This window comes from Festucalex cinctus, chromosome 3, assembly GCF_051991245.1.
Source record: "Festucalex cinctus isolate MCC-2025b chromosome 3, RoL_Fcin_1.0, whole genome shotgun sequence".
NCBI lineage: Eukaryota > Metazoa > Chordata > Actinopteri > Syngnathiformes > Syngnathidae > Festucalex > Festucalex cinctus.
The window spans coordinates 23,804,453-23,817,048 of record NC_135413.1 but is presented as its reverse complement, the minus strand read 5'-3'; the positions used below and the strand labels follow the sequence as shown (position 1 = coordinate 23,817,048).

The following is a 12,596-nucleotide window of genomic DNA, read 5'->3' as shown; positions in this document are numbered from 1 at the left end:
TTGTGGGATGCAGTTTTATCATTTATTGAGCCTTCGTGTTCACAATACAGTCAACATATTGAAATTGAACACAGTCCATGTCAGAAAGTTGTTTGACTTTTTCATTTGTTCATATTACAAATTAGGTTTCCACATAGTTTATAGTAGAGATAAAAAATTTTGTTGATATTTTTTGGACTATGTCTCACACTTTGAGTCACGCTTGACCTCAAATCGAAAATCCAATCGTATTGATTTGAAACTTCCACTTTTAGCTTGTTTTGTTTTTTAGTTTAAAATGGCTTACATTTAGGTAAAGGGGGCACTAATGCATCAAAAGTATTTGCCAACCGCCAAAAGACAGTAGAAGAAGAAAAAGAAGCAGAAGAAGAAGAAGCAGCAGAAGAAGAATCAAAAGCTCGGTAGTTTAGCATAGAGCCAAAAGTCAAATCTTTTACCACAGTGCGTCGCAGGATTCTCTTTAAAGGGATACTTTACTTATTTAGCCATTTTTGGCAGTCAAACATTAATATTTTGCCTATAATAAATTTGATATTTTCAGTATTTTTTATGTACAATTAGTTCGTTCAACAACATATTTTGCAATTTGCTGTCGACTGAAAATGACATCACAAGGGCCCAGTTCACCAATCACAGCTTAGCTCCTGAATGCCACATGACCAAACCTAAAAAAAAAAAACAGGTGAGCTGTGATTGGTTGCCTGAGCACTTGTGATGTCAGTTTCAGTCGACAAGTTGCAAAATGTGTTTTTAAAGGTACTAATTGTACATGAAAAATAATGAAAGTATCAAATTAATTATTGAACCCCGCCCCCAATCCCCCCCGATTATTGTTAACCTGTGATTGGTGGTTATTTCGTACTTTGCATTTGTGTAGTGATTTTAAAAAGAGGAGGGGGATTGATGTTGTACTATGTTACCAGTTCGGTGATTGTTTTCCAAAGGAAAAACCGATGTTTGCAATTTTTTTTTTAATTTTGATTCAACACAGAAGATAATCTTCTTCTTTCATGAAGGACTACATAAATCGGTGCACAATTAATGTTGATATGCTGAAATAAGATGATTTGGACAATTTTAAATTTGAAAATGCTCCAAACGATTACTCGATTATTAAAATAGTTGTCGATTAATCGATGAATTTTGACAGTTCTACAGCCGTTGTTGAGCCACTCTGTCATGTCCTGTCTTGTTCAAGTACTGGATTATTATTATTATTATTATTATTATTATTATTATTATTATTATTATTATTATTATTATTATTATTATTATTATTGTTGTTGTTGTTGTTGTTGTTGTTGTTGTTGTTGTTGTTGTTGTTATTATTATTATTTACCTTTGGGCCATATATTCTACAAAATGTGTGTTCAAATTTGAATATTTATGAGTTTAATATCTGAAATATTTCAAATTGCATTGAGTAATGCTATTATCATTATGTTGCCAATGTGTTCTGATGATTTTAGTTCCGTAAAAAGCAAAAGTTGAAAATACTGCAAAAGTGCACAGGACAAAATACGAGTGTTTTTTGTTTTGTTTTGTTTTTCCAGCAGCTTTTAAGTTGATATATTTTGATAAACACTTGAGGGGGAAGAATAGGGGGGGAAAAACACACAAAAAAGGACACAAACCCACCAAGAGACCCTCACTTACAAAAACACATAAACAAACCAAACAAACAAAATATCTAATGAGTAAGCTTAATCTTAAAAATTCATTTTCTGATTTGTATATGAAGTGGAGTGACCGCGGACGATCTCACACAACAAAAACCTCGGCGCGTCTGCGGGGAGAAGCTCCCCGCTCGCCATGCGATAAAGCCGACGGTGTGTTTGTGGTACGAAGAAGTGGGATTGAGCCGCCAAAAGTGTGCGTGTAGCACAGAACGTCTTTCACTGAATCATCCGCAGTTTGGGAGGATGTGGCTGTTTGCTGTCTCAAAGGAAGACGTTGGCCAGGGACCATAATGCCTGCAGCCGCTAGCAAAGCCCCTTAAAATATTCATCAGATAACTTTTTCTTTTTTTTTTTTTCCCTGTGTGAATATATGTTTTTAGCAGATGGTAACATTTTGGAAGGGAGAACAAAGTTGTAAAAGGAATATGATTTCACTTGTTGCCATGGGAACAGAGATGGATGAAGATGTTTCACGCTCCACTGGTTGCCTCCTCTCCACCCGCGTGTGCGTATTTGTCTGGGAGAATCACCTCAACTAATATTGCCTGTACACATTTCGGTGTGCAAGCGTATCAAAAAAAAAAAAAAAAAAAAAAAAAAAAAAGTGTCCAGCAATTCATATTTTAAGTTCTCCTGAAGGATATTGACTTGAGTTCCAAAAGTGGATCGCGCTGACATATCACAAATACGCAGTACACTAGTACCTCACGTTACAAGTGACCTGACTTACAAGTTTTTTGAGATACAAGCTGTCAATCTATGTGTATGTGGCTTTGACTTGTGGGCGCAAATTTGAGGTACAAAATGGTGGCAGCATTAACTCATTCACTCGCAGCCATTTTCACTGAAAATGTATAAAAGTATGGAAGCTATCAAACGAAAGATTAAAGTCTCTTTTTTCATCAGAAAAAAAAGTATGTTTCTATATGTTTCCGTTTTGCAGCAATTAGCATTAGAAGAGAGCTAAGTTTCATCAGTTTTCACAAATCTATTCAAAATCGTAAGTAGTTTAGCTTTTTTTTCAACATGGCCCTGGTTGATCTCCTTTGCTCTGCTGCCACCTGCTGGCCGTTTTTGTAATAACTACCATTTCTGCAACCGTTCTTTGCAGTTGAGAGGCTGCATCAAAGCCTTCTGTATGCTCTAGCATTAAAAAGAAACAAACAAACAAACAAAAAACAAACAAACGTATTTTCACGTTATTGGGAGCAAATGAGTTAAACAAACCGTAGTTTAAGTTGTGTGAAAAATAATGACATCCAGGATGACGATTCCCTGTACAAGTTGCATTGCTCATCTGAGGACTGCTTGTGAAATTATAAATTTATATGTTTTGATTGTGGCCAGCTGATTAATCAGTCCGACATTACAAATTATTATTTTTTTTATTTTACAAAATCATCTCGCGGGCCGGATTAAACCCATTTGCGGGCCTGATCCGGCCCTGGGCTGCACGTTTGACACCCCTGCTCTAGTGTTAAAAAAATAAACACAAAAAACAAAAAAAACGTATAAATACGTCTTTGGGACACTTAAAACATTTAAAATAGAAAGTATTCATACGTTTTTGTGGAGCAAATGAGTTAAGCAGGATGTTGGATACAATTTTCTAGAAAATAGAGGCATATAAATGGTTGTGTGGGAACTGTATGCTACACTATTGTTTAATTGATTAAAAGACACATGCTTCTGCATTGTCGCCATAATATCCGCTCGTTTCACTTCCCTCTATTCAAAGCCTGATTTATTTAGCTCTGTGACGGTGAAGTACATTGCTCATTTCACAGCGTATTAGCCGGCTGGCCAAATAGTGATGATTCCGTCGTACGGCTGCTCGTTTTCACGCGGCACATGAAAGGGAGGATCTGTCGATAAATGCGACACCAACAGATGCCCACGTTATCTTGTGACATTTTTTTTAGCCTCATTTTAAAATGACTGCACTTCCATTTGAGAGGAGCTAATTAGATTGTGTGAGTGGCATGATACGGGCGCTACTCACACACACATGCAAAAAAAAAAAAAAAAAAAACTTCATTGCAAAGATGAGTTGCCAGTCCCGCCACACAGAGCTGATAGGAAAGACCCTTCTTTTAATTTCGCTCTCCGAAATCAGATCCTAATTGGGTGTCTGATTTTAATAACTTGTTCAGCAATTTAAGAATATTGCTTTTTGAAATTTAACAATTTCAGTGAGCTTAAGCGTCTCATTTTTTATTCTGTGCTCTCTACTTGGGAGAGTCTCTGTTCTGGCCTCATCAGTGTTCAGCTGTGAAAAATGTCGTCCTTTCCAGTAAACTTGGAACTATATAGAGCAGACGATAGCGCTTATGTGCATATGGAAAGAACATTTGCCCACCTGGTAGTTGGTTGCTAAACTTTGCAATATTAATTCTGGGAAAAATAATTTCTGCAGGGTCAATTTTTCATAATCAATTAGTGTATCGTAAGATTTGTTATATTAGGCCTCTTAATGTAACTTGAGCTTGGCCGTTGTCTTACATTAGCATTTTCCTATCTGTCTGCACTCTGGTTGAAACCCATCAAGACCATCAGGTCACACATTTTACTTTTTTTTTTTTTAGGCTGAGCCATCCAGCATGTGGCTAAGACAGTATAAGAGTCGAAACCATTTTGGACAGATTAGACCTTCTTCCGCATCAGCAGAAAAGGTTCCACAGCTGTGTACTCGATCGTTGTGGCATCCAGTAAATAGATCAACTGAGAATGTGCAGTCTCCTGGTTATTATTATTATTATTATTATTATTATTATTATTATTATTATTATTATTATTATTATTATTATTATCATGAGTAGTAGTAGTATGTAGTAGTATAGCGAGCATTAAATTTAAAAGAACCGTGAAAGTTCCCATCAGAACCTAACAGAGTCGAGGATCCAAAGAAAAATGATTTTATTCATTTTATGTATTTTTAATTAATCGGCCGATGAATTGGTCATCGAGATTATATCTGAAATGGCATCAGCCTCAAAAATCCATATTGTTCGAGCCTTACGTTCTTGTGAGTCCAGAGACATAAGCAACCTCAAAATCATTCTTCAATGGTTTTTTAACAACTGCTCTCGTAATTTGCTTCACTGAAACTCTCCTTTATCTGTCTTTATTGGAACAAACCTTTATGGCTGTACTCTATTCCACGCTTTTCATCAGCGGATAGGTAAAGATATTTATTCATTTATTTATTCATTTACAAATTCTGTCTAAGAAATGACTTGCTTAATGGCCCAGTCTGCCGGTTTCACTCAGGAAAATGCACTTCTTAAATACAGGATTTAAACAAACTACTTCTCAATTTACAGATCTGGGCTTCTCTTAATTTCTGGTGGTGATTTTGTCCTAAACCCCCAACCCCAGCCTGTATATGCCATTTTGTGTGTTTGTTTTGTAAACATTCACACACGTAAGCTTCTGTGAGTGAGTGAGTGAGTGAGTGAGTGAGTGAGTGAGTGAGTGAGTGAGTGAGTGAGTGAGTGAGAGAAAAAAAAATAATAATCCTTGCATGCTGTCAAATTTCCGTGGGAGTGATGTCACACAGCCGACAAATTCGCCCAACCCTGTTTGCGACACGCCACGCCCCGCTCTGCGATTGGCTGGAGGAGTGTAAACACTCTCTTTCCACAGAAACGTCCCGCTGTTTACAAAACGGTGGAGGTTTAGGACAAAATCACCACCAAACATTAACATAAGCCCAGATGTGTAGACTGAGAAAAAGTTAAAGTGTGCACATCCTGTATTTAAAAAGTGCATTTTCCTGAGTGAAAACGGCAGACCGGGCCTTTAATAAATGTGGAACAATAAAATCATTAATCAGGCTCTTCTGGGCGACAAACTCAAACCTGTTATTCATGTCAATGCTTTAAAGCGACAGGAGAAATACCTCATTCAAAAACCTCCCCAGAAAAAATAATTTCTCAAATGTTTATTTCATTTAAATACTGCATGTGAAATAACTTGTAACACACTGTGTTATATTGTCGACAGTAATTTCCACCAAGGAATCGCAGCAATGCCACCTGCTTCCAAATCCTTTTATTTTGCGTCTGTGACCAAAATAAGGGCAGAACCTCCACTCCGGGGGGGCACGTGTTCAAGTGTAGCTTAATGGGATGGCTTTATTCATCAAACGGGGTCTTGAACACTCGTCCACTGCAAAGCTGCCTTGAGGGACAGTGAGTGATTCCGACCACTCAGCCTCATTATGAATCATATTAATATTTAAGGGCTCGGAATTTAGGAATAAAAATGGTAATTGATTGCATCAAAATGGAAGTGTTTGAACCGGGCAATATTATTTAAATATATCTCCGCTACAATACATGCTGAAAATACACTAAATTGATTATTATTATTATTTTTTTGCTTTTGCCACTTTTTTTGGGCGTCGAAATGTTGAACCAAGTGACTGGCAGACTCGCAGGCGAAATGAAAGATAAACGCATGTCTGATGAGTGGTGCCAAGCTGAGGGGGTTTAGTCATAGCCGATGCAGTGGAGTTTTTGCTGCAGCGCCGAAGCCACGGGCCATCCTGTTTTGGAGACGAAAAACAGCACAGGCCAGTTTATTTTCATATCCTGTTTATTTGCATCCAGAGAACCCTGTGCCGGGTTATGTAGATTAAGTGCCGGGGATAAGAATAGTAACCTTTAAAGACTCCATTGTGTGCTTGTATATATGCGTGCATGCGTGCGCGTGTTAATCAGCTGATTAAACCATCCAGTCAGAAAGTGACAAGTAAGCATAAATGAGTCTGCGGGCAAGTAGACTGTGAATGATAATGACGCTCAGGAGTTCTACTTAGCATAACATAAGGGACTGCTGATTGTGCTCATGGCATTTTCCAGCACGCAGTCAGTGGACTTTGTTATAGAGTCGCACTAATTAGGCCTTACCTCGTTTAGCCAACAGCTCGACAGAACCGCCATTGTGGTTCCTCTCTGGATCTCGCGCCTGATTTAGCCCGAGCGTTGCATCAGCCAGCTATGGGGATGAATGCTAACACGCCGCCACCTCTTATGAGAGCGGCATATGGAGTGTGCAGCCAGGCAGGTGGAATCATTCTGTTCTTGAATTGTTACCTGGAGGTTTCTAATCCAACAACAAAAGCATCGGAATGAAGTTCAGGATACTTCATGGAAAGAACCAGAAATGAACAAAAAGCTGGTTCACCGATGATGCTGTTAGCTTCCCAGATAGCAAAAGATGTTTATTCAACGTTGAATTAGGGTTAAAATGGATGATTTTTGGTTACGGTTGAAGATTGATTGGTCAATCAACATTGATTCAACAGCATTATGTTAACATTGAAGTTTGTGTTTAAAAGATAACATTGAATCAACGTTGTATTTTGGTTGAATTAAAACGTTTGAAAGGTCAATGTTTAATTAACGTTGAATCTATGTTTGCCCTTCTCGTTTTTTTTCCCCTTCAGCTGAGAAATTGACTAGGAGAGGGGGAGGGGAAGTATTTTGGGGACAGGTTGGTGGGTGGGGGGTGTTAGAGTCTTTAAACATTTATAATAAATATAAAACATAAAGCTAACTACTTTGCGGATTTCATTTATTGCGGGTATTTTTTGGTACCTAACCCCAGCGGAAAACGAGGGAACACTGTATTTGCAAAACTTCTAAATTATTTGAATGTACTCGAAACACCTGGCATTTCCACCAAATAAACTGTACACGTTAGAGTTTCTAGTTTGTGCATTTCAGCCCAGTCATCAAAAATATGTGCCCACATCCGGCATAAGTCCGGCACAGGTGGCATTCAGTCGACACTGGCATAAGGCATGTGGGCCGAACATGGCCCAGGAGCAGCAAAGGTGGCACTGGCTTGACTCTGGCAAACAGGATGTGGGCCAGTTGCTGTGTGACGCATCTGGCCCAGCTATCAATTTACAACTCTGGGCCACATATGTATAGCCAGTCTTGTCCCACTCTTAAATGCAGTTTCAGATTTATTTATTTTTTCTACACACATTTTTTTACACATACTTATTTGCATAACAGATGTTAAGAAGAATTTTAATACATCATCACACAGACATTTCAATATGTTTCTGGTCAAACAATCAAAGTTTGTGTGTGAATTCTGTGAACGAACTTTCATGAAGCTTCCAGAGAGAAGTTCTTCGAACGTGCGTTCACCATTTCTTTGTAGCGATTCAAGGGTAAGTATTTAATTTTCCTATGTTTTACATTTGATATTTTATGGCTTCATATTGACACAACTACTGAATTGACTTCACAGACATTGGTGTGTGCGTGCGTGCGTGTGTGGTTATCTAAATTTTCCCGTTAATAGTTTCAATGCCATAATATTTAGTTAGGTGCACTCACTGGCTGATCAGAGAAAATCTCATTTTATCTGACCAGTTTTGTTTCAACCTGCAACGCATAAACTTTAAGTCTAACAATTCTAAAATAAAAACAACTATGAATATTCATATGAAAGAGATAATTATTTACATTTAGTGGAAATCTGATTCAGAGGTAAAGCTTTTAGGGGGCAATATTGTAATGAAGCTATTTTATTGAGACGCAACTCTGCGAGTATAATCATATAAAAAGGTACCAAATTATCACTAGCACCAAATATTACATTGTTCTGGGATAATATTCAGCTTGTATTGTAAAATATGCAGAGCTTGAATTATGTATTTTTTATAGTGCTGTGTGATATGTACATTGTGTGCATAATATTATATTAAAAAAATACAAAAGAGGAATGACTTATGCGTTACACACATTTCCCAGGTTATGTTTTAAAAATCTATTATATATCTCATACAATTTTAATTTCATCGAGTTGATTTAAATATCTACTGTACTTTCTAACGTTATTGGATCGCTGTTCCACAGTACGCCACTAGATGGCGGGACATGCTACTAACCAGACTGACACACACAGTCATACACAGCGTAGAAGAAGAAGAATTTTCAAATTGCCGACAGAGCGGGAATCCAAACGTCGACGTTCTGTGTTTCAGGTCGGTAAAAGTTACATTAAATAAAACAAATATGTATCACCATGTCCATTGTCAGTTGGGTCGCTAAGCATATTGGTCTTTAGAGGTGGTTTTAGTGAAGAAATTGTTTCGAATGATCCTAAACGTCCGACGGCCTCTTAACAATGAGAGTTACTACAAGCCTATCTGTGTGCTATGTTGCTGATATGCTAGTAAGCTAACGAACTGCACTGAAGCGCTACAGGAGCGTTTACATGAAGAATGTATCTTTTTTCAGTCGTTTTTAACAGGCTGGTTTAACAGTTGAAGATAGAACATTGAATAGCGTTTTCTTTTAGGTTTAGTTTTTAAAGTAAATTAAGTCCACTTGTATAGTAATGTAAGGTTTATCTGTAATTTGTTTAACTTCTGTATATAACTTAATTCATCACGAAATCTAGTCTAATCATGCTTCAGGATATTTATTTGTTGAGGGAAGTAAAAGTATTTTTTAGTAATTACTAATTATTGAGCCTATAATGAACACATTTTTTTCACACTGTAATAAAACAAAGGTGTAAATGTTGTACTTTGTTGCGTTTAATATCATTTGTTGTCTGTTGATGTACAGGTTACTTGTGCTGTTTTGACGAGTCACATGGCGTACAGGTGGTGCCAGCGTCTTCGAAACCAGATGGCTAATTAGTAATTTACTACTTATTCAAACTAAGACGGCATGTTGTACCTTGGCCAGAGCTTGGTGAACCTCTTTGGTAAGTAAACAAGTGAACAAACACTCAAAATATTCATTTCTAAGAATCTGAAGAAAGCTTAGGTGAACTACCTTTCACCACATCCAAATGTTGAAATTAGTGACAGAGAATATAACTTGGCACAGGTTTAATGGGGAAGGAGAACATGCAGAGGTCTGTCTTACCTATAAGGAGGAAGAGGGCAAAGTGCAAATTTTTTTAAGGTAATGTTGGTATGTTTTCAGAATTCATAATATAAGATAACATAATTAATAGAATATCGGTTGTGCTCAGGTTTCAGGCTCTGAGTGTTTCTTCAAAATGTTCTGTCCACAAAATCCATTCTGAGGAGTAGCGCAAGACAGGTAAATGATTCTGTGCACTGTACTACATGATTGTGATGATATTATTGCGGTAACACATTGCTGACTTGTACAGTAAGTTTGAAACTTACATGCTGTGTTGTTGATATTGTTTAGGTGCACAACTCACTTTTTCAAGACTACAAACACAATTACAGCTCTACAACAGGTACCTAGACCCATTGTTAATTTAACTTGTGAGTAATAATAACTACTATGATTATGAAAGAACACAATCACATTGTGAAAAAAAATGTTGAACAGGGTCTTCTGTTTGTTTCAGGCAACCCTTTTTGCGGTGCTTGGGGACCAACCGGAAGAAAGGGAAATACTGTATTCGTAGTTGGTAAGTTTTTCAAAGGTCACTGTTGTAGAACCAAATCATCATAAATCTTAGCACACTTTTTTTATTTTATTTTTATTTTTTTACCAATTTGTAAGGCATAATTATGGAGGACCAAAACTGCCAAAATTCAAAATAAATAAATGCCTAAATAAATAAATGACTAAATAAATAAGTAAATTACTAAAAGTGAAAGTAAAAACGGATGAAAAATATACAATTCAAAAATGAAATACAAATGTATTATTTTTATTTTCAGTTTTAGTCATTTAGTTATTTAGTTAGTCATCTGGGGGGTGGAGAGGGGGTGATGTATATGAATATTGCAAAATTTAGTAAAGGTTATGTAATTTACTTAAAAGTAAAATCTTCAGGCATCGGGAGATTTCTATCAACAAAAGTTGAGTGCAAAAATTAAATTAATAATAATAATAATGTCGTCTCTCATAGATTAATCACCTGGCTGTCGTTGAAGGCACCAATTCGGACAACCTAATCAGACGGATGATGGCAACTGTGATGACAAATGCCCTGGGCTGTTAAATGAATACAACTGGGCAGGGAAGCAAGACAAGTGTTGCATTGGCAAGAAGGCATTCAAGGAGACAGTGATGCAAGACTGTATGTTTGGTGAGTTATCGCCTATGTAAACTACTTATTACAACACAGAGTTGTTTTTGAGCAGAATGTTCTGAGCTGCTTTCTTTTGTTGTGTAAAATCACTCCACCTGGGGTATGGAGTCAGAATCCTTCCAATACCCGAAACCTCGTAATAAGGGTTTGACTCTCCGAAAACATTTTTGTATAACTGAAAAATTGTTTTGAATTGTCCAAAAATATTTTTGAATGACTGAAAATTCCCAGAAAAAGCTTTAAAAAAAAAAACACTAAGAAAAGACACATTTTAAAAGTGCGGCTCCACATAGACATTATTTATCTATTAATTAGAGAATGGTCAATTCCGAAATCAATGAAAAAAAAAAAACCCCCATCATTGATACTTCACAAAAACAGCAATTAGTATATGTATCTTTGTCTTTTCATTAATATATTGCAGTCAAGATGGACTCCATCAGGCCAGGGCTCTACACTAACTTTTCCACTACTAGCACTGGTGCGAGTAACATTTTTGGTTGCTCGCACAGCACAGGATTTAGTCGCACCATTATTTGTGGAGGTGCAGCATGACCTGGCTTAGGCATACGCAACTCGATATATTTGCAAAATATTTTATTGGAACACAAGGTTTGCCTGCAACAGCAGTGGCTATCAAAACAAGTCAATCATTTCTAATAAATTATGTCAACATTATTTTCTTTAGCTCAGTAAAAATCAGTATTTTTTTTTTTCTTCACCGCTACTCCCCTTACCTTTTCATCTTTATGCTGTCCTCGCTCCGAAGCTTCTAAATTTCACCAGCTAGACAGCGAGTTAACGACGTTCCAAATAACCAGACTTCATTTTCCTTTTGTGCTATTAATTTGAACAATGGCCTCTGACCATTACCCTCTTTAAGTCGTAGTAAAACTAGAAAATAAAATAAACAATGTACATAACTATACACGACACACTTTCATGCTAGTAGCTAGTTACATTGCACATTCAACATTCTGTAATTGTCCTAATTAACTAAAATAAATCTACAGTGGTTTTTATATTGACATCGCATGTATTTACCAACATTGTCAAATTCAACAAAAAAGTGTTACTTAATACTTACTGATAGTTACTGTAACAACAGAACAGCTTTTTTTCTAAAACAATAAATTGTATTGGATACTAACTCTCTTCTCTTTTGTAATCTTGTCTTTCAGTTGCTGCTCGACAGCTTGACCGTACACTGACTCAGCAGGACTTTGGTGTTACTGTCAAGCATTGGCTGCGTTTTGCTCATGAGTGTAACGGTGGCATCCCAAGCAATGCTAGTGCCTTGGACGCAACTGCGAACGCAAGTCAAATTTAGTGTGTCTTTTTATGGACTGACGTACAGTCAAAGTGAAATGGTTACCGCTTTATACACTGATGTTCCTACAGTTCATTTCATGTTTATTTCATTCCTTTGTCAAGAAAAAGAATAATACAATAAAAACAAACATTATTTGAGGCAGAAACCAAACGGGTGTTATTTTCTTTGCCTCCATTCTCCCCAGAATTCAATTACAAAGTACTGTGTTTTGATTTCTAATAAATGTTTGAATATTAAACATATTTTCTGTCCTAAGATGTTCATACATATGGGGAAGTATGGTTAAGGAAATCAACAAGCTAATAATACATCCAAGTAAGTTGTAAGACATCTGCAGAAACACTAGGTGAAAAACATACGGTAACTTTTTTTTTTTCTAGTGGACTAACCCAATATTTTTTGTTAGTTTAAAAAAGTAGTTCTATATTAATGTGCATGATAATAGTAATAATAATAATGTACATTTAGATGTAAATTCCAATGTAAATGATGATTAACTTAAAACATTTATTCCTCACATTAATTCA

General features: G+C 36.6%; 1 protein-coding gene and 1 long non-coding RNA gene across 3 annotated transcripts in view; both read left to right on the top strand.

Annotated features, from left to right (window-relative positions):
* The window catches only part of roraa (RAR-related orphan receptor A, paralog a), a 264,732-nt gene that overhangs the window by 110,272 nt on the left and 141,864 nt on the right, over nt 1-12,596 (top strand). The gene's annotated exons all lie outside the window — the stretch shown is intronic.
* Nucleotides 8,653-12,219, top strand: LOC144016142 (uncharacterized). The gene is made up of 8 exons (XR_013282851.1): nt 8,653-8,688; nt 9,278-9,419; nt 9,545-9,622; nt 9,693-9,763; nt 9,878-9,929; nt 10,044-10,106; nt 10,554-10,733; nt 11,918-12,219. It is a non-coding gene; the product is annotated as an uncharacterized LOC144016142 (long non-coding RNA).